The sequence below is a fragment of the Capricornis sumatraensis genome, chromosome 7, assembly GCF_032405125.1.
Source record: "Capricornis sumatraensis isolate serow.1 chromosome 7, serow.2, whole genome shotgun sequence".
Taxonomy (NCBI): domain Eukaryota; kingdom Metazoa; phylum Chordata; class Mammalia; order Artiodactyla; family Bovidae; genus Capricornis; species Capricornis sumatraensis.
The window spans coordinates 94,651,216-94,678,459 of NC_091075.1; the positions used below are offsets into that span (position 1 = coordinate 94,651,216).

The window sequence follows — 27,244 nt, forward strand, 5'->3', positions numbered from 1 at the left end:
GGGCTTTCCTCTTGATGTGAAACTAGTAACACCAGCAACAGTGTTTTTTTTTTCTTTATTCTTTTTTATTCTCAAACTGATTGTTAATGAGAAAGAACATGGAGCAGTTAACAATGCAACTCAAATATTAGTCTTCTCTTTCCAACTCAAGCACCAAAATAGGATACTCCTTTTCATGATATTCTGGCCATCATGTTCGTTCTTTCTGTTTTGGCTTCAGAGTCCTTTCCTAAAGGAAATATGCTACCTGGCATTCCATATTACTCCGAATTTCCAGGAGGAAAAATAAGACAAATGAAGTGACATCTAAAAACACCAGGGATTATGTTTTTAAAAACAAGACAATAATTTGACCTTCTTGCTTCAATTCTTCTCTATAGTAACTTGATGAAATATTTATCAAAGTCCAAGAGATTATTGATATGCAATAATGACTACACATTAATGGAGCTATTCATCATAAACTCATCACTGAAGTAACTGGAAAAGAAATTTATTCTCTTTATACAGTATTGAAACAACCAAATCATTCACAGATCCATAAAGTGCAAAACTCTAAGTATTATTAAATAATAACTGATAACTCTTTAATACTGCAACATCTTGAAATACCTTCCAAATGACCAAAAACAGATTAAATTTTGTTCAGAAATAACTTGTTTCTTTTACACAGAATGGTATATTTAAAAAAACTAGTAATCCATGTAGGATATACATAAAACCCTGAACTGACTGGATTGCTCAATGAATAATACTCCACACTGTTTTGCTATTATAGATAAATGAGCTTATAATTCAATGAAACCCATTTAAGAAGCTCTAGTCTATAGAATGACACGTTCAAATTGTTTGGTTCTATTAGTTTTATTAACAAAAATCTCCGCTTCCTTTATAAGATGTTTACTTCCTCTGAATATCACCTTTAAAAGGCTTGACTTGATTGTTGTCAAAATAAACCACAGGTCAAGTGCAACCCTCCAGTCTCCAGTCTATAGGCTTGACATGAGTTTCAGCTTTGCGTAAGCCAGACCTTCTCATGAGTTTTTCATTGGAGATTTCACAGTCTAAGTTTAACACTTTCCACAAAGTATCCCTCCCTTTTCTAGGCTTTGGGTAGAATGTCAAATTAATAATGACATATGGTGTTCCTTAGCATAACCTGCTAAAATGTGATAATTTCCTTGGAAGAAAAGCCATGGGCTGCAATCACATGTCTGAGCTGACAGACATCCAAATGAATCCTATATAAAAAGAAAAGGTTGGTGTCTTCTGGAATATGAATGTCCACTTTTAATAAATTTAAACAGGTCCCAACATAGACATCTTCAAACTTGATGGGTTTTACATGACTCATCATTTCATAGATTCTCAGCACCAAATCTCTGGACATTATATAAGACAATCCACTGCAGTAAGGAGGGAATACCTTGAAGAGATATTCCTGGTATGAAATAGGGTTTTTTTGGTAAAATCCTCTATAGGAATAATTACCAACTAGAGGATAGGGCAATGGCACCCCACTCCAGTACTCTTGCCTGGAAAATCCCATAGATGGAGGAGCCTGGTAGGCTGCAGTCCATGGGGTCGCTAAGAGTTGGACACGACTGAGTGACTTCACTCTGACTTTTCACTTTCATACAGTGGAGAAGGAAATGGCAACCCTCTCCAGTGTTCTTGCCTAGAGAATCCCAGGGATGGGGGAGCCCTGTAGGGTGCCATCTATGGGGTTGCACAGAGTCGGACACGACTGAAGCGACTTAGCAGCAGCAGCAGCAGAGGATAACCTGTGAAAAACTCTCTGAGTGGTTTAAATCTAAAAGATACTTCACTAAATTGCTGTGTTGATGAAAACATCAGTGTCTGTCTTCATGATATACCTGGCATTGGGGCAAAACTCAGTTACCCACCTAAATGCCATAATGGTTTTCAAGGTCAGATTATTGTATGTGTCTAAAAACTCCTGTCATATTATGTCTCCATAAAGCAGGTGTTCATCCTCTAAGGATGATGCTAACACTTTGTCTTCCTTTTCAGCCTGTTGGCTTAATAAGAAAAATGTAAGAACTTTATATCCCCACCAAGACTTCTTTTCACCCTAAGTAACTCTAACGGCCTGCCTGACTTTCACATCTGAGGGGTGTGAGGTCACCAGGATGACAAGAAACGGGTTTTAATGAGAGCAATTTGAATGCTCTTGAAGTGTGAAATGGAAGTCTTGTCTGTAAATGGGTTCATACTCATAGAAGTACATCCAGTTCACACACTTGATCACATTTGTAGACTGATACCAGCAGACTGAGGTACCACATCACCAGGAAACTCAGCAGGGACAGCAGCAGGAGGCTCCTAGCCGGAAGGGTGGTCAGGAGTGCCGGGGCCGTTCACAGCAGCTCAGAAGCACGCAAGCCTCAGGTTCGTCTTGATTTTTCTCTTCTGAGTGAAAGACCTTCAATTTCACCAACTGAGCATTCGATATGAGCAACTGAGCTTTCAACTGATGCTGAAGCTGAAACTCCAATACTTTGGCCACCTGATGCAAAGAACTGACTCATTTGAAAAGACCCTGATGTTGGGAAAGATTGAAGGCGGGAGGAGAAGGGGATGACAGAGGATGAGATGGTTGGATGGCGTCACTGACTCAATGGACATGAATATGAGTAAGCTCTGGGAGTTGGTGATGGACAGGGAGGCCTGGCATGCTGCACTCCATGGGGCTGCAAAGAGTCAGACACGACTGAGTGACAGAAATGAACTGAACTGAGCATTTGACAGCAAGTAGCAGTCAAAATAATGCTTGCAATGTCTACTGAAAAACAGAGACTCTCAGATTGGCTTAAAATTCTGCTTACAAGAATTCTGCTTATTCTGCTTATAAGACACATGCCCGTAGAATTTCGGATGAGACTAAAGTACCAGCTGAATTGTTCTGTTTTTCACATTCCATGCTTTAATTATAAGATTTGTCCTGGTGGGGCAGCTGAACATTGCCAAGGCCAGAGCCCCAGGGCTTGGCTGATCACGGCTCCACCCCAGCAGGGCTCAGGAGGGGGTCTGAGGAGTAGGTGGCACCACCCTGCCTGCCTCCCTGCCAATCAGCCCTGGCCTGGTGTCCCTCCATGAGGGTATTTTTATCAGAGCTTTCAGTGTGTCCTTTATCTCCTCCTCTATAGCTATTGCCTCCACATTTCCTTTCTGCCCACAGCTTGATCCACTTCTGGCCCTTGCTAGATGCTTCAGGAGGACACATTATCAGACTAATTGTTCACAATGCATAAAAGCGCATCATCTGACATGTGTGAATGCCTAAATAGCACTCTGCAGCACTTCACTGGCTCAAAGCCTACTACTCACACATCAAGGATGGTCAGCAGGCCCAGAGGCTGCAAAAAGGAGAGAAACTGTTTGAATACATGAACATTCAACAGCTCCAAGGCTGGAGGTTCATGTTAGTGATGATTTCCGTGCTAGTGATGGTGATATGTGAGGCTTGGAAGAAACAGCGCCCCTCCCTCCCAGCTACACCCACTCAACTCATACAACACAGTAGTCCCTGACTAGGCAGCCTTGGGAACTGACGTCCTAATGTCAGAGATGCCTTCTCCGAGTTAAGGGGCTGTCCTTTTCAAGGTGGAGATTTCTGCAGGGCAAAGGCTACTGCTATTGCCTAGTGGGTTTATTAGGACTAGAATCTTCCATTCTCTTGTCTAAGTCCACGTAGATAAAAAATCTAAGTGATCCTGGGTGAGACATGGAAGGAGAAAATTGAGGGCAGGGAAAGATAGTCCAGGTGAGTTGGGAAGTAGGGTGAGATTCCTTGGAGTCAGCCCTGTTGGATATGGGGGAAAAAGACCCATGACCAGTTTTACCTTCCCCCCTTTGCTCAGGTTCATCTGGGAAACATGATTTCTGAAACTGAGGATGGGGTGGGTAATATACAACTACTCAAATTCCATCACTTCATTCTCTCGTGTCATCTTTTTCAACAGCCACAACAGTCTCAGCTCAAATGCACACTTATTGCCTAAGTCATGAGCAACAACTTGGTGTTACAAGTTAGTTATTATTAAGATAAATACTTCAAATCTTCAGCCATTTCCTCTTACTTGGTTAATAACTTTGAACTTTGAACAGGATCACAGCCTGCCCTGTTTCAGATATATTCTTGGATAGAACAGAAAGGGTGAATAATAGCTAACCTACCTTGCTTTGCATATAAACTTAGTTCACCTATGTCTATGGAATTGCGCCAGACTCCCTTGCATGCTCTAAAAGGCCTTTCGTGGTCTGAGTTCAGTGGCCTCTTCAGCTTTGCTTCTTGTCACACTTCCATTTGCACCACTTGCTCCTACCATACCAAAAGGCTTGCAACTTTCCCATATACACATTTCTTCAGCCTGAAATGCTACCCTTCATCCAGTGCCTTAATTTCAGAGTATTTCACATAATTATACTCTGATCAAGTATTATTGCTTTTAGAAAGTCAGATTTTCCTGACAAGCTCTCTGAAGAGCTTAATGAAATTAACCCCATTTTCATTTATAGAGTTCCCTTCTTTAGGGTTTTTCTCATTTATTTACTTTTCCTATTAGTTCCCGGAGGTCAGAGATTGTCCTCTTGTCCTATTTTCTCTGTATCTCCAGTGTCTACTACACAGTAGGTACTCTTATTTGCTGATTACGGGGATATAAACAACTTGTACTTCCAAAACATTTCTTTCCATAAGTTGTCTAGATTCCATCATAAATACTTATTAAGCAACAAATTTTAATGGCAGAGTGCAGACAATTGCATGGTTAGATTGTTTCCACCTTTATTTTCCTGCATCATCTTTTCTTAGAATGTAAAACTCAGTAAGTAACTGATTCCAGCTCCATGAGTTGTTCGGATATCCATGCTGCTTCAGTTCAGAGGTTCCACTCGGCTTTCTCTGTGCTTGGTAATTGAACACCAACCTCATCAGTAGTAAGAAATGAACTGTGATTTGATATGATTACAGTGAACCATGTTTATTTTGTGTGTATGTATAAGGCTTATCAACTTGCTTGGTCTTTTACATGGCAAACGAATTTTATGTTTGTTTTCCCTTAGTGCCAAGTGAAGGATATTTATGTCTGAATGAAAAGGAAAAATATTTTAGTTAAATATAACTTCACCCAGGAGAAAGGATTCTGAGCAGAGAGAAGAGCAGGGGACCCTAGGAATCTGTCTCCTAACATTTGCATAGGCAGAATCTTTGTGATGTAAATATTTTATAACTCTGGGATCTGTAGAAGGCTTAGACTTTCAGGATAAGATGTATAAGGTAAATTGTGATTAATTTTGGTCATTTTCAGCTCTTAACACAGGAGCATCTGCCGCCTACCCACACCCCCACCCTCCCTCTACATGGCAGGCAGCTGTATATGTGTTCTTTTCACACAGCTTGCAGGAACCAAGATGAGCAATGAGTACCTTATCCTCCAAATGTTGAAGATCTGTGCTATGGTTGCTGAGTGCTGCTTCTGACCACAGAGGTTCAGATAGTCTCTCACCTTATAAGTAACTACTTTAAATGGAAATGGATTTACATTTGTAAATGTAAACTCTCCAGTCAAAAGAGAGACTGGTAGAATGGATAAAAATGCATGACTCAATTACATGCTATCTATAAGAGATACAATTGAGACCCAAGGACACAAAACAGATTGCAAATGATGGAAAAAGATATTCCATGTAAATAGTAACCAAGAGAGCTAGAATGGCCATATTAAGATCAGACAAAATAGACTTAAATCAAAAGTATTTATAAGAGACAAAGAAGGACATTGTATATTCATAGAAGTTTCAATATAGCAAGAAGATACAACAATTACAAATGCACCTTTACCTAATGAAAGAGCAATAAAAATATATGAAGTAAAAACTGACAGACTTGGAAAGAGAAATAAGCAGTTCTTCAATAATAGTCGGAGAGCTTCAATAGCTGGCTCGTAATAATGAAAGACAGAAGATAAGTAAGGAAAAGAGAACTTGATGCAATAAATCAACTAGATCTCACAGATTTATACAGAACATTCCATTATATACATTCTTCTTAAGTGCACAGGGACATTTTCCAAGATAGACAATAAGTTAGGCCATAAATTAACTCTCAATAAGTTAAAAAAGATAGATATCATACAAAATATCTTCTCTGATCACAATGGGATGAAATTAGAAATCCATACCATACAGAAAGCTGGAAAATTCATGAAATTATACAAATTAAACAACACAGTTTAAACAACCAAGGCATCAAAAAAGAAATCACAAGGGAAATTAGAAAATACTTAGGAACAAATGAAAACACAACCTCTGAAAACTTATAGGACACAGCAAAAGTGGTGTTGAGGAGCAAGTTTATAGCTATAAATACTTTGCATCCATGTATGTTATTAATTAAATTCTCCCAATACCCCAGTAGTTTAGTCATTAGAAAAACATTAAAAAAATTTAAAAGATCTCAAATCAACAAACTAACTTTAAACTATGGATCAAACTAAACTCAAAGTTATCAAAGGGAGGCAAATAAAAAGGTAGAGCAGAGATAAACAATACAGAGAATAGAAAAATAACAGGAAATTAATGAAACCAAAAGTCAGTTCTTTGAAAAGATTTTTAAAATTGGCAAATCTTTAGCTAAATGGACTAAGAAGAAAGAGACAAGATGAAAATACCGAAGTAAGAAATGAAAATGGGGGCGCTACTATCAATTTGGGTGCTTCTCTGGTGGCTCAGATGGTAAAGAATCTGCCTGCAATGCAGGAGATCTGGATTCGATTCTTGATTTAGGAAGATTCCTTGGAGAAGGGAATAGCTACCCACTCCAGTATTCTTACCTGGAGAATTCCATGGACCAAGGACCATGGTGGGCTATACAGTCCATGGTGTCACAGAGTCAGACACAACTGAGCGACTAACACACTCATACATACTATCAATTTACAGAAGGATTGTAAGAATACTATGAACAATTCTATACCAAAGGAAATAAAAAAACGAGGATAATCTAGGTAAAACGGACAAATTAATAGAAACACAAAACATAAAAAATTAGAAAATCTGAATAGACCTATAACTAGTAAGGAGATTGAATCAGTAATCAAAAATCTCCTGACAAAGAAAATCCCTGGACCAGATGACCTCACCAGTGAATAAATGTAAATGCTACACATTTAAACGACTAACACCAATCCTTCTCAGACTTTTCCAAAAAATTGAAGAGGAGGGAGCACGTCCTAACTCATCCTATGAGGTTATCATAACCCTGATACCAAAACCAGATAAAGACACCTCAAGAAAACTACACAAAATTTCTTTTGAATATTGATTCGAAAATACTCAACAAAATACTAACAAACAAAATTCAGCAGCATATAGAAAGAATCATACACCATGACTGAGCGGGATTTATTCCTCGAATGCAGGAACAGATTAACGTATGAAAACTGGGCAATATAATAGGCCACATCAATACAATGAAGGGGGAGAAACACATGATCATCTCAATTGATACAGAAAAAGCATGTGACAAAGTTCAACACACTTTCATGATAAAAACAGTCAATGAAATAGGAGGAATAGAAGGAAACTACCTCAATATTATGAAAGCTATATGTGAAAAAACCACAGAAAACACATACTCAATAGGGAAAGACGGAAAGCTTTTTCTTTAAGATTAAGAATGAGACAAACATGCCTGCTTTTGCCACTTCTCTTCAACATAGTACTGGAAGTTCTAGTGAGAGAAATTAGGCAAGAAAAAAATATATATATCCAAATTAGAAAGGAAAAGTTTAAATTATCTGTTTCCAGATGATATGATCTTTTGTATAAAAAGAATCCTAAACATTTCACAAAAAAGTTCTTAAAACTAGTAGATGAATTCATCAAAGTAGCAGGATATGAAATCAACACACAAGTCAGTTGCATTTCTATACTTGAACAGTGAAAAATCTGAAAGGGTAATTATAAGAATAATTACATTTATATTAACATAAAAAAGAACAAAATGCCTAGAAATTAACATAATCAAGGAGATGAAAGACTTGTACAATGAAAACTATGAAACTTTGCTAAAAAAAAAATAAATAAGTGAAAACATCTCATGTTCATGGACTAGAAGCCTTAATACTATCAAAATTTCAATAACGCCCAAAGTAACTACAGATTCAATGCAATCCCTCTCAAAATCCCAATGATGCTGTTGGCAGAGACAGAAAAATCAATTCTAAAAATACATATAGAATGTTGAGGGACCCTAAATAGCCAAAGCAATCCTGAAAATAATAAAACTGGAGGACTCACACTCCTTGGTCTCAAAGCTTATCACCCAGCTTTAGTAATCAAAACACTATGGCACTGGTATACAAAACATAGACCAAAGGAACAGAATGGAAATCCCAGAAATAATAATGGCATTCAATGGAGAAAAGACAATCTTTTCAACAAATACTGCTGGGAATACTAGATACCACATGCAAAAAAAAAAAAAAATGAAGCTGGACTTTTACTCAACACCAAAGACAGATGGATCAAACACCTCAATTTAAGACCTAATGCTATACAACTTTTAGAGAAACCATAGAGTTAAAGTTTATGACTGAATTTGATAATGATTTTTTGGATATGACACCAAAGACACAGGTAACAAAAGAAAAACTAGACAAACTGGCCTTTGTCAAAATGAAAAGCTTTGTGGATCAGAGGACACTATCAACAGGATAAAAAAGCAATCCACAGGATGGCAGAAAATATTTGCAAATCACACATCTGATAAAGGATTCATAGCTAGGACATACAAATAACTCCTAAAACTCAACAAAAGAACAAACCACTCAGTCTAAAATAGGTAAAGGACTTGACTAGACATTTTCCCAAAGAAGATATACAAATGGCATTATGCTTGTGAGAAGATGTTCAACATGACTAATAACTAAGAAAATGCAAATCAAATGTACGAGATAACATCCTACCTATCTACCTGCCAATGCAGGAGACATAAGTGAAGTCGCTCAGTCGTGTCCGACTCTTTGCAACCCCACAGACTGTAGCCTACCACCCTCCTCCGTCCATGGGATTTTCCAGGCAAGAGTACTGGAGTGGGTTGCCATTTCCTTCTCCAGAGGATCTTCCCAACCCAGGGATCGAACCTGGGTCCTCCATATTGTAGGCAGGCACTTTACCACCTGAGCCACTAGGGAGATAACATCACTTTTTTAAATTAAAAAATATAAATTTAAAAGCCCTATGACATTATTTTTTTAAGAAACAGAGCCATCTGCATGCTACACATATTTCTTCATTGATATTACACATTACTCTGACAACTGTATAATTAAACTGATGTGAGGAATATTAATTGAATCATTTTATAGTTACATTTTCTTATCAATACTATACAAATGTGGTACTGACTTTTTCATTATTTTTCTTTTCTGTTTTCTTTTAAATGAATCCCTACATCTGAGAATTATAATATATTCACCCATTAAGATGACTAGAGCTTCCCTTGTGGCTCAGATGTTAAAGAATCCGCCTGCAATGCAGGAGACTTGGGTTCGATCCCTGGGTTGGGAAGATCCCCTGCAGAAGGGAAAGGCTACCCACTCCAGTATTCTCGCCTGGAGAATTCCATGGACTTCAATCCACGGGGTCACAAAGAGTTGGGCATGACTGAGCAACTTTCATGTTCAAGATGAGTACTATCAAAAAACAGAAAATAACAAGTCTTGGTGAGGATTTGTGGAAATTGCAACACTTGTGCACTGTTGATAGGAATATAAAATGGTATAGCTGCTGTGGTAAATAATATGACAAAAAATTTTAAATGGAATTATATGATTTAGCAATTTCACTTCTGGGCATACACTCAAATGAATTGAGAAGCAATGTCTCAAGGAGATATTTTTACACCCATGTTCATGGCAGCATTATTCACTGTGACAAACATGAAAGCAACCCAAGCGTCCACTGAGAAATGAATGGATAAGTAAAATGTGGTATACACATTGAATGGAATATTATTCAGCTTCAAAAAAGAAGTATACACAACCTTGAGGATGTATATACAACCTGAATAAGTACCAGGTTGTACTTATTCAGAAGTATATACAACCGGAATAAACCTTGAGGACTTCATGCTAAGTAAAATAAGCAAGTCACACACATAAAGCAAATACATTATGATTCCACTTACATCCACTCATATGAGGTACTTAGAACAGTCAAAATCATCAAGACAGAAAGCAGAATGCTGGTTTCCAGGGCCTGGGGGGAGAACAGTATGAGGAATTACTATTTCAAAGCAAAGGTATAGTTTCAGTATTACAAGATCAAAAGAGTTACAGGATGGATGGTGGTGATGGTGGCACGACAATGTGCATGTATTTAATACCACTGAACCGTATACTTTAAAATGGTTAAAATGGTAAATGTTATGTTATGTGTCATTTACCACATTAAAAAAAGGGAAAGAAAACCTTCCCAATATATAATTGCTTGATACGAATCAACAAAATTAACTTTTCAGAAAGTTCAATTTTTATCAGCTTTGAAACTCAGTGAATATGGAGAACAGTATGAAAGTTCCTTAGAAAACGAAAAATAGAGTTACCATATGATCTAGCAGTCCCACTCCTGGGAATATATCTGGAGAAAACCATAATTCAAAAAGTACACGCACCTCAGTGTTCATTGCAGGACTGTTTACAATAGCCAAGACATGGATAAAGATCCATCAACAGATGGATAAAGAGGATGTGGTACATGAAAACAACTCATCCATAAAAAGAATGAAATAATGCCACTTGCAGCAACATGGATGGACCTAGAGATGATTATACTATCTGAAGTAAGTCAGAGAAAGACAAATACCATTTGCTATCTCATATGTGGAATCTAAAAAAGATGATACAAATAAACTTATTGACAAAACAGAGAGACTCACAAATAACAGAAAACAAACTCATGGTTACCGAAGGGAAAGGGGCGGGGGGGGGGCGGAAAGGGGTGATGTGGAATTTAGGATTAACAAATACATACTACTATATAAAAACCGATAGACAACAAGGACCTATTGTATCACACAGGGGACTATATTCAGTATTTTGCAATTACTTATAATAGAAAATAATCTGAAAAAAAATGTATATGTATAACTGAATCACTTTGCTGTACACCTGAAACATTGTAAATCAACTATACTTTAATATAAAAAAATTTAAAAGACTTCAATGAGTAAAAGTTCCTGCATCAGACAAGATTGTTCTCTGCTTTTGTCAAAGAACAGTTTTGCAGTATTCTAAGTTTCTCATAATCTAACCCCAAAATGCAAATTTTTAATATTTTCAATTCTATATTTTTCTCTTTATAATTGTAATATCAGAACTTAGTTTTCCTTTTAAAAGCAATGATTGCTCTCCAAATTCACTGAATTACAATTCATTTTCCATCTCTGAAAAATGAAACTTACGAGCAGGCTCATTTTTCACTGAAGTGATTATGATGAATTATTCATACAGCTAGAATGAACAGTAGGGTAGCATTTGTTATAAAGGGTTTATGTCCTAGAATTATTGCTGCTATTTGAGTCATAGGTTTGAAAAAGAAAGGCTATAACCAAAAAAACACCACCAAAAACATTAACCTAATGGAAATTGCAGATTCATCCTTGTAGATATACTTACCATTTTGAGTTGCATTCATAGTTATTTCAATAGAAAACTATTTGGATATCTATCATCTTAAGAATGAGAAAACAAACAGGAAAAATGTTTTTACTTTTTGCACATACTTCCCAAGATTGATAACACAAGTTCCTGTAAATATTCATTTCCCAAAAGCCTACACACACACATACACACACACACACAAAATATCTTCTTCTCATAGCTATAGAAATGTTTCATTTATTGGTAGCCAATTAAGCTTGAATTTAAGGAACCATCAATGAAGTGTTTTTGAGCATCTTGACTTGCTAGTTTACTTGGGAGGCGCATTATTTTAAGTTCTCCCTTGGATGTCACTTAGCTATTTACTAGTAAATGATTATTGCTTCCTTGAGTTTCTCAGATCTAACTCTTGCAGTTCACCAGGAAGATACGTTGCATAAAAGAGTGGTTTCTTGGGTTCATTATGAGGAGCTGAATGGAGACCAACTACTGGGAAGTGGTCTAGGCCAGGATGCTTTGGTAGGAAGGGGAGTCAAGCTCTGTTCTGAACTCCCACCTCTGTGGCCAAAGCTGTTCTTGTAACATGTCAACCAATCAATGGTTCATTTAGTTTTTGTTTCGTGGTCTTTTTTTAACCTGTACATCCGTCATTATTATAAACTCAAAATCAATTCTGTGAACTTAATCATGGTAAGGAACATCACTAGTTACTGAAATATCACCAATTCAGTGAGATATGGCAAATTTTAACTATAAAGTTTGTCCTCTCTTGACATTATGACAGGCTGTTTTCTTCTAAATTTTGACATACAATATTAATAATTGTTTTCAGGCATATTTGCTATTTTTCAGGCTGTCTTAGAGGGACAGGCCATGCCAGCAGAGAACAGGAAATGCACCGCAGAGGAGACTTTGTCATGGGGAAACACACCTGCAGAGTACCTTGATAGAGCATCAGACTTCAATATTGTATTGTCTCCTGATCCACTGAGTCCTTTCCAAACTGATCTGAATTTATGTGATCATCAATCTGTGGGAGGTAGGAGAGAAGATATTATGGTTATTCCTAAGATATTATGGTTATTGCTCCTAAGCAAGTCCAGTTGGTATGACCATGGGAACACATCAATTACCTTTAACACTTGGAGCTTTTAACAACTCTGGGAAATACTGGACTTCAGCATGAGGTCCCTAAAATCCTAGGGAATAGTAGAGCTGTTGTGATGGACACACAGCTGTTCAATGAAAGATTTGCTTTCTCAGCTGCCCAAGTGCTATTGGCAGACAGTAGGGTACTCAGCCATTCTGGTTTGCTTGGGATTTTTCAGTCCTGAAATCAGGATAGTCCTGGGAAATCTGGACACCTTATAAGACAGTCTTTAGCTGTCAGGACCTTCAGCAGTTCAGATGCAGAGACCCATCTAGCATAATGATGTTCCTTCTCTGCATGGCTCACATCCCATGACTGATCTGTGAGGGAGTACACAGACCTGGTCATCTGGCCCCCAGTTAGGACATCTCTGAAGAACATTTTAGCTCTGGAGGTTCCCTGTGGGACCATCTGAGCCTGTATCACAGCTAGGCCTCTCCCTCCTCTCAATCTAGCTTCCTCCCCTCCCTTCCACACTTTTGAATCTCAAGAGTGCTTCTTGATAAACATCCTGGATGTTAGGCTCCATCTCTGAGTTTACTTCCCAGGAAACCCAAACTGTATTGTGGTCCATCATCTAGGTTTGAAACAGAAGAGTGTATGAATTTATTAGCATTTATAGTGAAGGACAAGGAAGCTTGGTGTGCTGCAGTCCATGGAGTCACAAAGAGTCGGACATGACTTAGCAGATGAACAACGACAGTTTTTTCATAAGTAACCTCAAATATTATTTTTGCCTGGAATGATGGGAATACCTTGATAACAGTGATTCTATTGAGTTGACCAGAAGTGATGATGAGTAATTAGGTATTTTCTCATTTATTTTCCATTTAAATGTTTAAATGTAGTTTTATACATATATTTAAAAATCTGTACTCCAAAGGTATGGTGAATATCTGATTTAAGAATTCCTTGAATTACCGGGTACTTTGGGTAAGACAAGGTGACATAATGTGGCTGGCTCGAACTAATTTCACTTTGTGATTTTTGTGGGGGGTGAGAATGGCTGAACAGTTTGCAGAAGCCACCTGTTAAAGCCTCTTGCTTTTTTTAAGGCCATATTTTCCATTTTTAATAGTTAAAAATGTTTAATTATACCCTAGAAAATATTTGCTTAAATGTTGGAGAGGGTGTGGAGAAAAGGGAACCCTCCTACACTGTTGGTGGGAATGCAAACTAGTACAGCCACTATGGAGAACAGTGTGGAGATTCCTTAAAAAATTGCAAATAGAACTGCCATATGGCCCAGCAATCCCACTGCTGGGCATACACACTGAGGAAACCAGAATTGAAAGAGATACATGTACCCAAATGTTCATCGCAGCACTGTTTATAATAGCCAGGACATGGAAGCAACCTAGATGTCCATCAGCGGATGAATGGATAAGAAAGCTGTGGTATATATACACAATGGAGTATTACTCAGCCATTAAAAAGAATACATGTGAATCAGTTCTAATGAGAAGGATGAAACTGGAGCCGATTATACAGAGTGAAGTAAGCCAGAAAGAAAAACACCAATACAGTATACTAACACATATATATGGAATTTAGAAAGATGGTAATGATGACCCTGTATGCGAGACAGCAAAAGAGACACAGATGTGTAGAGCGGACTTTTGGACTCTGAGGGAGAGGAAGAGGGTGGGATGATCTGGGAGAATGGCACTGAAACATGTATACTATCATGTAAGAAACGAATCACCAGTCTATGTTTGATGCAGGATACAGGATGCTTGGGGCTGGTGCACGGGGATGATCCAGAGAGATGATATGGGGTGGGAGGTGGGAGGTGGGTTCATGTTTGGGAACTCATGTACACCCGTGGTGGATTCATGTCAATGTATGGCAAAACCAATACAGTATTGTAGAGTAAAGTAAAGTAAAAAAAAAAAAAAAAAAGAGAGAGAGAGAGAGAGAATCAGAGGACTAAAATAATAATGAATAGAAAAAGAAAACCAAAATAACTGATATGATTCCAATCACATCAATAATAAAGCTTACAATGTAATGAACAGCAGAGACTGGATGAAAAATAACAATATCCAGCTGTATGTTGTTTATGGGAAATATACTTTAGACTCAAAGGTATAAATTGATTGAAAATAAAAGGATAGAGAAAGACATATTCACACATCAACCACAAGACAGAAAGTGTGAGTACAGAAATGTCTTGCAAAATAGACTTTAAGACAACAAAATGTTACTAAGGCAAAAGAAGGACATAAGATCATAAACAGGTCAATTCATCATGAAAATAAAATAATTATATTAACAACAGAACCCTAAACAAAACACATGAAACAAAATCTGATAGAATTAGAGGGAGAAATAGAAACTTCAACAATAATAGCTGGAAAATGCAATATCTTACTTTATATAATGGACAAAGCAATTACTTAGAATGTCAGCAAGGGTACAGAAGACTAGAACAATACTCTAAACCCACAAGACCCAACAAGTACAGAACATTACACCTAATACATCACAAAACATATTCTTCCCAAGAATTCATGGAACATTCTCCAGAATAGATCACATATTAGACATTAAATAAACCTTTATACACAGTAAAGGACTGAAATATTACAAAAGAATAGTATCTTGCTTTGACCCTTCTGACTGCTAAGGTTACCTCAGGTTTATAAAATAGGTAACTCTGGTAAATATGTAGGGTAAACTCTATCTATAACCTCTAACTCTAACCTTTCCGCTGCTGCTACTGCTGTTTATCCCCTCCACTTGGTAGTAATTCCTAGTTCAAATTCCCAAGAGAGACCATGATTATAACATGGCCTGGATAAAAGATGAGCTGTATCAATATCTAGCTCGTGGATTGATGGCCCTTTCACTGGGTGTCCATCTTTGTGTACTCAGCTGGCCATGGGATACCAAGCATGATCACCTGAACCTGCCCAGTCATCATGGGCTATAAGTAGGGCAGGTACTGACATTTTCAGTAGATGAATTCGATACATGGTTTGAATTACTTCTCTAATCCTAATTAAGTTCCACCGTGAAACATGGCCTGAATTTTTAAAAGCACATGTCCATTAGGCTACATACCCTGGCCAAATTGAAGATTTAAAAGACACCTTCAAATGAGAAATGTAGCATGTTTTGAAATAAATATACCAAGCTTTAGTCCAGTGAAGAGTGATGCTGGTACCATCACTCCTCTCCCCAGTCCAGTACTGAAATAACATAGAAGGGAGCAGTAGAAAAGACTTTCTTTAGTGTTTTGAGCCCTAGAAACTTAGAAAATCTTACTGAACTCATGATACTCACAACACAAAGTAGGCAAGCAGGCTTGTGCTTCCCCAATCACAAAAGGACCACCTTGCGTTAATGAAGGAAGCCGAAATATTCTCTAATGCCCTAGCATTAGGGCCAAACCTGATGGTAATAGGTTATCTAAAATTTACATACCTGCTCCTTGAATTCTGTTTTAAAAGATCATAAGATACTCTAGGCAGAATGAAGAAACAGCAAAAAAAAAAAAAAAAGGCAATTTATTGAAAATAATTATGCAAATATGTAACAATACATGGTAATGAAGTGTGTGTTAGTTGCTCAGTCATGTCTGACTCTTTGTGTGTAACTCCATGGGCTACAGCCCACCAGGCTCCTCTATCCATGAGATCTCCCAGGCAAGAATATTGGAGCGGGTAGCCATTCTCTCCTCCAAGGGATCTTCCCAATCCAGGGATTGAACCCGGGTCTCCTGCATTGCAGGCAGATTCTTTACTGTTTAAAGCACCAGGGAAGCCAAATACAAGTTTTTTACTTTGAGGTAATAAAGTCAGTTTCTAAGCAGCGAATGAGAGAAAGTGAGGAAATAAAAATTTCTATCTTGGGACTTCCCTAGTGGTCCAGTGACTAAGACTCTGAGCTTCCAATGTAGGGGCCCTGGTTTCGATCCCTGGTCTGGGGAACTAGATCCCACATGCTGCAGCTAAGAGTTCGCATACCTCAACTAAAGATCCTGTAATGCCAAAGGAAGATCAAAGACCCCACGCGCTGCAGCTAAGATCCAGCACAGCCAACTAAATAAATGATAAGCTTTCTGTCTTGAATTCTTTCCAGTTTGGCATATATATTGGGTGTCTTTAGAATACTTTAGAAGAGCTCTCTATAACATTGGGCCTCTGCAACACTGTCATTAATGCTGTTTTTCAAATAATATTTCTCATTAGCTTTTAGTCTTTCCAGTTGTAGATATTTCTCACTTGCCACAACAAATGTAGCCTAGGAAAGCTGACTATATCAAAAAAATTCCATTTTCTTTGCTATAACAAATAATCCTGTGATAGGCAATCTTCTTCTGATGAGGGAGAAAAATAACCTCCAAAATTGGAGAGTAACATTTTGGTGATCAATGTAGAGGTTAGATTTGTGGTATAAGGGACGTTATGGTCCTGGTAGTGCCTTTCAATTTGTACTATCCCTAAAACTAGGCTCCTCCTTTACCTACCACCTCTGTTTTCCTCTCCAGAGGTGATTTTTTCTTGCTTGTGGATTTATTGGTCCACAATGCAGCTCTAGTAACACTGCAGGTACAGTCCAAGAGTAAGACCTTGACTTTCTCCTTCTCTGGTCTGCGTCCTGTCTTCTGCAAAGCCTCCTTGAATAATCTTGCTGCTACTGTCAGAGAGACCTGCTGCTGCTGCTGCTAAGTCGCTTCAGTCGTGTCCAACTCTGTGCGACCCCATAGATGGCAGCCCACCAGGCTCCCCCGTCCCTGGGATTCTCCAGGCAAGAACACTGGAGTGGGTTGCCATTTCCTTCTCCAATGCATGAAAGTGAAAAGTGAAAGTGAAGTCGCTCAGTCGTGTCCGACTCTTAGCGACCCCATGGACTGCAGCCCACCAGTCTCCTCGTTCCATGGGATTTTCCAGTCAAGAGTACTGGAGTGGGGTGCCATTGCCTTCTCCAGTCAGAGAGACCTAGTGTGGTAGAAAGGCCCTTCAATGGTGCGGATGCCTCTCACTTCATCCTTCTCACCTGGCACTCCTCACATTTGCTCCAGCTCCACTAGACATCTTGCAGTTCCAAAGCGTCATTCAGGTTCCCCAGGAGATGTGGCATGTCCTGCCTTGACCTGGTGTTTCACAATGCTGTCCACAGATCCTCTGTGTATGAGCCAGGGTCCTAGCAAATGCAGATGGAAATTTGAGGCAAATTGAATCAAAGCATAATTTATTAGAGTGTTGGGCTTCCCTGATGGCTCAGTGGTAAAGAATCCTCCTGTCAATGCAGGCAATGCGGGTTTAATCCTGGAGTCAGGAAGATCCCCTATAGAAGGAAATAGTGGGAAGAATTTCCCCACTGAAGTATTTTTGCCTGGGAAGTCCCACGGACAGAGGAGCCCGGCAGACTGCAGTCCATGAAGTCATAAAGAGTCGGACACAAGTTTATGTCTAAACCACAAGAACATTAGGGTGTGGACAGGTATAGAGAAATCACATGGATAAAGTAATATTCTGATAGGGCATTGATATTGGCCCTAGGCTGGAAGGAGTGAGAGGAGGGAATGTTTATCAGAATCCAGAGACAGAAAGGGCTACAGAGAGCCAGCAAAACTGCAGGGTGGTAATTCTGCCTGCAGGTGAGTTGGGGGACAAAGTCTCGGCTCCTCTGTCTCCTCCTTTCCCAGCCTTCAGGAATGCCCACCTTTGCCTGAACCCCACTTGAAGCCACAGGCAAAGAAGCTTCCATCTGCTCCGTGGAGCACAGAGTGACCCAAGGTGGAATGTACCAGCTTGGGAGAGTAAATAGAAAATATTCAGAGAGCCCTGTGTCGTGTGGGACTTACTGAGGAAGTGGCTTGCTGAGGCTCACTGTACCTACTACACCAGAATCCCTGGGGGGGTTGGAGGAAGCTTCCCCAGGAAGCCACCTGGGGCAGAGACAATGAACCATCCACTGAAGAGCTTTACCCCATTTTCTTAGTGTAGAAGCTGGGAAGTGACTGTGCCCTCAGGAACTACTTTGTATCTAGATGATGCCAAAGGACACCTTTTTTGCTAATGGGATGTCCTTGAAAATGAGCCTGTGAATTTCACTGCTCTCTTTTTTCCTCTACCATTTAGATGCAAAGAATTCACAGGCCCTATGGCACAGCAGAACCACAAGATGAAAGCGTTATCCACAGAAAAGCAACCCACCGACAATGGAAACACAAGCAATGAATTTGCGGTGGGGGTGGTGGGGAGGGGAGGGTTATTATAAAACATTTTAAACATTAAAAAATTAGAGAGAATAATGAATTACACTTACCCACCACCCTAACTGAACAATTATCGAAATTTTCCATCTTAGCTTAACTATCCCTTTTGTCTTTTTCTTTGCCAAAGTAGTTCAAGGTAAGCACGGAGCGTTGTGTCATTTCTCCTTTGCATGCTTTAGTTTGCAGCTGTTAACCGCAGTACAGGATGGCACCTAATCAAATTATTAATAATTCTTTGGCATCAGCTATAAAGTCTACATGTCACTTTTGATTACTGTCTTTTGTATATAACTGGGCTTTTCCCAACTTTTCCCCATCATATTTTTTGCAGAAAATGAGTCAGTTCTTCAAAATGCTCCCCGTTTTGGATTCATCTGTTTCCTTCTGTTGGTGTCACTTATTCCTTTATCCTTGGACTTCCTTTCAATAAGGCCTAAGACAGTATATATGGTAGAAAAAAATGTAATTAAGTACATATTTAATCCTTTGGACCTCGATCTCAGATGAATCTGCTCCCCACTTTGTCAGTTCCAGAGTACTGTAAAACAAATACCTGTACCTGTGCACACCGAGGAGAGGAAATAATTTATCAAAAGAGTAATCACTGAACAATATTCACTGGTGAGACTGAGTTACTTGTCAGTGATAGTAGAGATTTCTCCAACTGTTAATCAATCTCTTTATATTTTCCAGATGTAGCACTGATAGGATTTTAACTTCTAGCCCAAAGTCGTAAGATAAGCAATTAATTTTGGAACATCCCTTAAATGTATTTCCCTCTGAGATCTTAGACAAGGCCTAGCAAGGGAATCCAAAGTGCTGTTCACAGCATGAGAAATGTTAGGCTTGGTACGCCTCTGAGGAGTCTTTATCTCTAACTTCACACTGAGGTAGACTGCTATAAATATTCTCAGTGCACATGTGTGAGCACTGTGAACCCTGCTCTGAGCACTTTGGGGTCCTAGTTTTCTCCCTTGTGAAATGAGAATTGGCCCAGTTGATGAAAGTCCTTGAGTCCAACAGATATTATCTGATCATCTTTGGCTACTCTTGGACAGTCATATTTCTTCAAGGAAGTGAAAGATGTATGACCAAACCGACCCTGCTAATGAGGTGAGAGGTTAAATGTGTCAGTCCCACAAACTCACTGCCTGGTTGACTTCCAGAGCCGATGTCCATCATCCCTCTCGGCATGGGCAGCCGGGCCTGGAACTTGTTTCCAAGTAACTTGTAAGGAACGTATATGGTTAGTTTGTTCTGGGAGCCTCAGATCAAGGGTCTGAGGCTCCACACATCATCCCTGGAGCACTGTGCCATAGACTACACTGAAGATCCCCTTCCGGGTAAGGGATGCAGCCCTTTTTACCTGGGTGATCATGTTCTAGTCAGAGGACCAACCATTCAGTAGCACATTTTCCTTTGACCAAGACTTTAAAGGCTTAAGCAACTTTGTCTATGAATTTGATTTTTTATTTTCATATTCCTCAATGACAAGGTGGGGATTAGTTAGCTAATTTGTTTCTTCTTCCTTTATCATTTTCTCATTTGTTTCATCTCAGACCAGCTCCATCTATCAGCTCAGGGCAGGGTAGTATTAATACAGTTTTAATAACAAAATTTGTAGATAATTTTATAGAAATTAAAAAAGAGAATCAAATAGTAAATTCCCATAATTCTACCATCACATATTGCTGCTATTACCACTTGCATCAGTTTGATAGGGCCTCCATAACAAAATACCACAGGCTGAGTGGCATAAATAACAGAAGTTAATTTTCTCAGAGTCCTGGAGGTTCAAAGTCCAAGATCAAGGTGCTGGCAGGGTTGTTTCTTCTGAGGGCTCTCTCTTTGGTATGTAATTAGTTGTCTTACCCTGTGTCTTCATGAGGTCTTCCTTCTGCGTGTATCTGTATCCAAATTTCCTCTTCTTATAAAGACACCTGTCATATGGTTTAGCACCCACTCTAATGACCTCATTTAACCTTAAAGTGAAAGTGAAAGTCACTCAGTCGTGTCCGACTCTTTGCAACTCCATGGACTATACCATCCATGGAATTCTCCAGGCCAGAATACTGGAGTGGGTAGCCATTCCCTTTTCCAGGGGATCTTCCCAACCCAGGGATGGAACCCATGTCTCCCACAGTGCAGGCAGATTTTCTACCAGCTGAGCGACCAGGGAAATACCTCTCCAAATACAGTCATATTCTGCAGTATTACAGTTAGGACTTCAACATATAAATCTGGGGGTGGGGAGACACAATTCAATCTATGAAACTAAAGTGTATATTCCTATATACCTCAGTCATATATAAACATTTTGATTTGATGAAATTGTATTGTGCACCAGATAACATAAGTGTGTGCATGCTAAGTCACTTCAGTTGTGTCTGACTCTTTGCGACCTCATGGACTGTAACCCACTCCTCTGTCCATGGGATTCTTCAGGCAAGAATACTGAAGTGGGTTGCCATGCCCTCGTTCAGGCTATCTTCTTGGCCCAGGAAACGAACCCGTGTCTCTTATGTCTCCTGCATTGGCAGGCAGATTCTTTACCACTAGCACCACCTGGGAAGCCCAAATAACATACATTAATACACTAAATAAATTTTTTCTATGTTAAATATTCATGAAATACATTTAGTGACTAAGTGCCAGCTCAATCTAAAATAGACCCTCATACTATGAAGTGTTTTATATGGTAAAATATGATGTATGTTTTAGCTTAATCCTAAGGCTGGTGGTGGTGATGATTATAGGTGAATAAACAGGGGAAATGATAGAAAATACATTGAAGGGGGAAAAGTCTGTGGTAACTCGAAACTTGGATAAAGTGACACTGACATGTACCCATTCATTCAGCAAATCTACAGATTTATTACACACTTGGCACTTAGCCCAGGTGCTGAGGCTTCGAGTGAGAAAAGACACAAGGTCCCTGGACTGATGGAGTTTATATAAGATGATGTAGGCAAAGACAGTGACAAGCAAAGCGATAAGTAAAACTGAAGACTGGGGTTCATATCAGGGGAGGAAAACCAGAACTACAAGAGAGACTAACAGAGAATCAGCTTAAGGAATCAAGGGAGATCTTTCTGAAGAAGTAGTCTTGAAGCCAAGACTCAAAGTTGAAAAGAGCCAGCCATGTGGGGAAACAAGCAGATTGGTTGTAGAGCTATTTTGTTTGCTTGCTAGTCAAATATGAAGAGTTTGACATGCTAACAATGCTGACAGAGGCCAGTGGGGCTGAAAATGGTGATCCAGTTTGTTTCCTTTCGTGAAAGAGGAACTTTGGCAAACAAGACCCTAAGGATGAATGGAAGGGTGGGTAGATACACTGCTCGTATTAAACACTTTGGATACATTTCACCAAAGAAGAGAATCAGATGGCTAATAAGCATATGAAAAGATGCCAACAACATTAGTCTACAGGGAAATGCCAATGAATACTACAAAGAGATAGCACAACACATCTATGAAAAAATAGCTATGATATCAGATGCTGGTGGCAATGGGGAAAGACTAGATGACTCATACATTGCTGGTGGGGATGTAAAAGATACAACCACTCTGGAAAACAGTTTGGCAGTTTCTTTGAAAAACTAAATATGCAACTACCATATAACCCAGCAATTGCACTCCTGGGCATTTAATCCCCCCAAAAGGAAGGTTACGTTTATACACAAAAACCTGAATATGATGTTTATTATATGTTTATTTGTAATAGCATGAAACTGGAAACAACCCAGGTGTTCTTCAACTGGTGAATGGTTAGTGACACATTCACACCATGGAATACTCAGTTCGGTTCAGTTGCTCAGTCATGTCCGACTCTTTTGCCACCCCATGGACTATAGCACACCAGGCCTCCCTGTCCATTACTAACTCCCTGAGCTTACTCAAACTCATGTCCAATGTGTCGGTGGTGCCATCCAACCACCTCATCCTCTGTCGTCCCCTTCTCTTTCCACCTTCAATCATTCCCAGCATCAGGGTCTTCAACTGAGTCAGTTTCTCCCCATCAGGTGACCAAAGTACTGGAGTTTCAGCTTCAGCATCAGCCCTTCCAACGAATATTCAGGACTGATTTCCCTTAGGATGGACTGGTTGGATCTTTTTGCAGTCCAAGGGACTCTCAAGTCTTCTCCAACACCACAGTTCAAAGCATCAATTCTTTGGAGCTCAACTTTCTTTATAATCCAACTCTCACATCCATACATGACTACTGGAAAAACCATAGCTTTGACTAGATGGACCTTTGTTGTCAAAGTAATGTCTCTGCTTTTTAATATGCTCTCTAGGTTGGTCATAAGTTTTCTTCCAAGGAGTAAGCATCTTTTAATTTCATGGCTGCAGTCACCATCTGCAGTGATTTTGGAGCCCACAAAAATAAAGTCTGCCACTGTTTCCCCATCTATTTCCCATGAAGTGATGGGACCAGATGCCATGATCTTAGTTTTCTGAATGTTGAGTTTTAAGCCAACTATTTTACTCTTCTCTTTTACTTTCATTAAGAGGCTCTTTAGTTTTTCTTTGCTTTCTGCCATAAGAGTGCATATCTGAGTTATTGATATTTCCCCTAGCAATCTTGATTCCAGCTTGCGCTTCATCCCATCCAGCGTTTCTCATGATGTACTCTTCATATAAATTAAATAAGCAGGGTGACAAGATATAGCCTTGACAAACTCCTTTCCCGATTTTCAACCAGTCTGTTGTTCCATGTCCAGTTCTAACTGTTGCTTCTTGACGTGCATACAGATTTCTCAGGAGGCTGGTCAGGTGGTCTGGTTTTCCCATCTCTTGAAGAATTTTCCATAATTTGTTGTGATCTACATAGTCAAAGGCTTTGGCATAGTCAATAAAGCAGAAGTAGATGTTTTTTGGATCTCTCTTGCTTTTTCGATGACCCAACGGATGTTGGCAATTTGATCTCTGGTTCCTCTGCCTTTTCTAAATCCAGCTTGAACATCTGGAAGTTCATGGTTCACATACTGTTGAAGCCTGGCTTGGAGAATTTTGAGCATTACTTTGCTAGCATGTGAGATGAGTGCAATTTTGCTGTAGTTTGAGCATTCTTTGGCATTGCCTTTCTTTGGAATTGGAAACAGTGGAAACAGTGTCAGACTTTATTTTGGGGGGCTCCAAAATCACTGCAGATGTTGACCGCAGCCATGAAATTAAAAGACACTTACTCCTTGGAAGGAAAGTTATGAACAACTTAGACAGCATATTAAAAAGCAGAGACATTACTTTGACAACAAAGGTCCATCTAGTCAAGGCTATGGTTTCCCCCGTGGTCATGTATGGATGTGAGAGTTGGACTATAAAGAAAACTGAGAGCCGAAGAATTGATGCTTTTGAACTGTGGTGTTGGAGAAGACTCTTGAGAGTCTTTTGGACTGCAAAGAGATCCAACCAGTCTATCCTAAAGGAAATCAGTCCTGAATATTCATTGGAAGGGCTGATGTTGAAGCTGGAACTCCAACACTTTGGCCACCTGATGGGAAGAACTGACTCATTTGAAAATATCCTGATGCTGGGAATGATTGAGGTGGGAGGAGAAGGGGACAACAGAGGATGAGGTGGTTGGATGGCATCACTGACTCAACGGACATGAGTTTGAGTAAACTCCAGGAGTTGGTGATGGGCAAGGAGGCCTGTCATGCTGCAGTCCATGGGGTCACAAAGAGTTGGACATGACTGAGTGACTAAAGTGAACTGAACTGGGACTGGAATGAAAACAGACTTTTTCCAGTCCTGTGGTTACTGCTGAGTTTTCCAAATTTGCTGACATATTGAGTGCAACACTTTCAAAGCATCATCTTTCAGGATTTGAAATAGCTCAACTGGAATTCCATCACCTCCACTAGCTTTGTTCATAGTGATGCTTTCTAAGGCCCACTTGACTTCGATTCCAGGATGTCTGACTCTAGGTGAATGATGACACCATCGTGATTATCTGGGTCGTGAAGATCTTTTTTGCATAGTTCTTCTGTGTATTCTTGCCATCTCTTCTTAATATCTTCTGCTTCTGTTAGGTTCATATCATTTTTGTTTTTTATTGTGCCCATCTTTGCATGGAATGTTCCCTTGGTATCTCTAATTTTCTTGAAGAGATCTCTAGACTTTCCCATTCTATTGTTTTCTTCTATTTCTTTGCTTTGATCACTGAGGAAGTCTTTCTTATCTCTCCTTACTATTCTTTGGAACTGTGCATTCAAACAGGTATATCTTTCCTTTTCTCCTTTGCCTTTCACTTCTCTTCTTTTCATAGCTATTTGTAAGGCCTCCTCAGATAACCATTTTGCCTTTTTCCGTTTCTTTTTCTTGGGGATGGTCTTGATCACTGCCTCCTGTATAATGTCACGAACCTCTATCTATAGCTCTTCAGGCACTCTATCAGATCTAATCCCTCAAATGTATTTGTCACTTCCATTGCATAGTCGTAAGGGATTTGATTTAGGTCATACCTGAATGGTCTAGTGGTTTTCCATACTTCCTTCGTAAGTCTGAATTTGGAATACTGCTGTGGAATAATGCTTAGTGAAAAAAGAACAAATTGTTGATTTACACAACCTGGGTGAATCACCAGAGAATTATGCCAAGTGGAAAACACTGATCTCAAAATGCTTACATACTGTATGATTCCAGTTAAGTAAGATTCTTTAAATGACAAATAACAGAAATGCAGGACAAATTAATGGTTACCAGGGGCTAAGAAGGGGGTGGGGCAAGAAGCAGTGTGTGATTATTTCAGGGCAATATAAGGGACCCCTGCAGTGATGGAAATGTCCTGTATCTTGACTGCATCAGTGTTAATATCCTAATTATGATATTGTACTGTAGTTTTATAAGATATTATCACTGAGAGAAACTGGACAGCATGAGATTTCTACTATTCTTTTAGCTACATGTGAATTTAGCATTATCTCAAAATACAAAGTTTAATTTAAAATATGTACCTCCAAGAATGGTGGGGAGTTTGAGTTGGGACCTATTTCAGCTTTGTCATAAATGGCAGAAGTCCAAGTAGTGTGGACCTTAGGTGTGTCACTTAACCTCTCATTTCCAATTTCCATGCCTATAGAATAATGGGGTTGGGCCATAAATGGGTCCTAAATCTCTTTTTGCTTCTATAATCTCATACCTAGAGTAAGCTATATACATTTGTGGACCCTTGTTTTCAGGACTTTCATATTTATTGATGACCTTCTGAAAATCTTCATGGAAACACCAGTTTCTTTCTAGTATTATTCCAGAAGAAGTAGATCTCGCCGTCTTACCCTCAAAGACTGCTTTGCATACTGTGGCAAGATTACTGCAGGTGTAAAAGGGGAAGAACTGACCAATTTCTTTCCTGTCCCAAGAGATTTCTCCACCCATATTGTCCTCACAGTATCCTCTTCCAGAGGGAGTGAGCCAGGAGCAGGGAGGAAAGAAGTACTTTCAGAGGACACACAAAGTTTGGTCAAGAACAGGAAGAACTGTGGGTTATTTTAGGGACTCTGTTCTAAATTCAATTATTTATTTATTTTTAAGCCCTGGGTGCACCTTGAATAACAGTTTTATAATATACTATTTCTTTTACATTTTCATAAATTCTATAATATACTTCTTTCCCTGTTAAGCATGCCTTTCTAATTAAGCTATATTTGTGTATACAGACTTAGTCCTCAGATCTCACTCTTGTGACCTGTTATTTTCCAAACAGGATTGCAAAATCTTTCCCACCCCTCATGCTTTTCTTACAGTCTGACCTTGATATTTCTTCCATAAAGTGTTGGCATCTATATTCTGCCTTGTTGAATCTGGGCAGAACTTTGTGTCTGCCTTGACCAACAGATGGAAGTGGCAGTGCGCAACTCCCAAAGATAGAATATAAAAATACCATGCACTGTTTTTTCTTTTTAACATCAAAAGCATTTTTTATTGGGGTATAGTCAATTAACAAAGTTGTGATAGTTTCAGCTGAACAGTGAAGGGACTCTGCCATACATATACATATATCCATTCTCCCCCAAATGTGTTTCTATTTTTTAGGATCCTCATTATTGGAACCCAGATGCTATACTGTGAAGAAGCCCAAACTCACCCAGGTGGAGAGGTCAATGGTGAAGCAATATGGAGGTATTTTGGCCATACATTCAGCTGAAGTCCCAGCCAATAACTAATATCAGC

At 39.2% G+C, this 27,244-nt stretch overlaps 1 pseudogene; it reads right to left on the reverse strand.

Annotated features, from left to right (window-relative positions):
* Positions 1-1,126: 1,126 nt before the first annotated feature.
* On the reverse strand, positions 1,127-26,449 carry LOC138081863 (UDP-GalNAc:beta-1,3-N-acetylgalactosaminyltransferase 1-like; annotated as a pseudogene).
* Between the last annotated feature and the right edge of the window lie 795 nt (positions 26,450-27,244).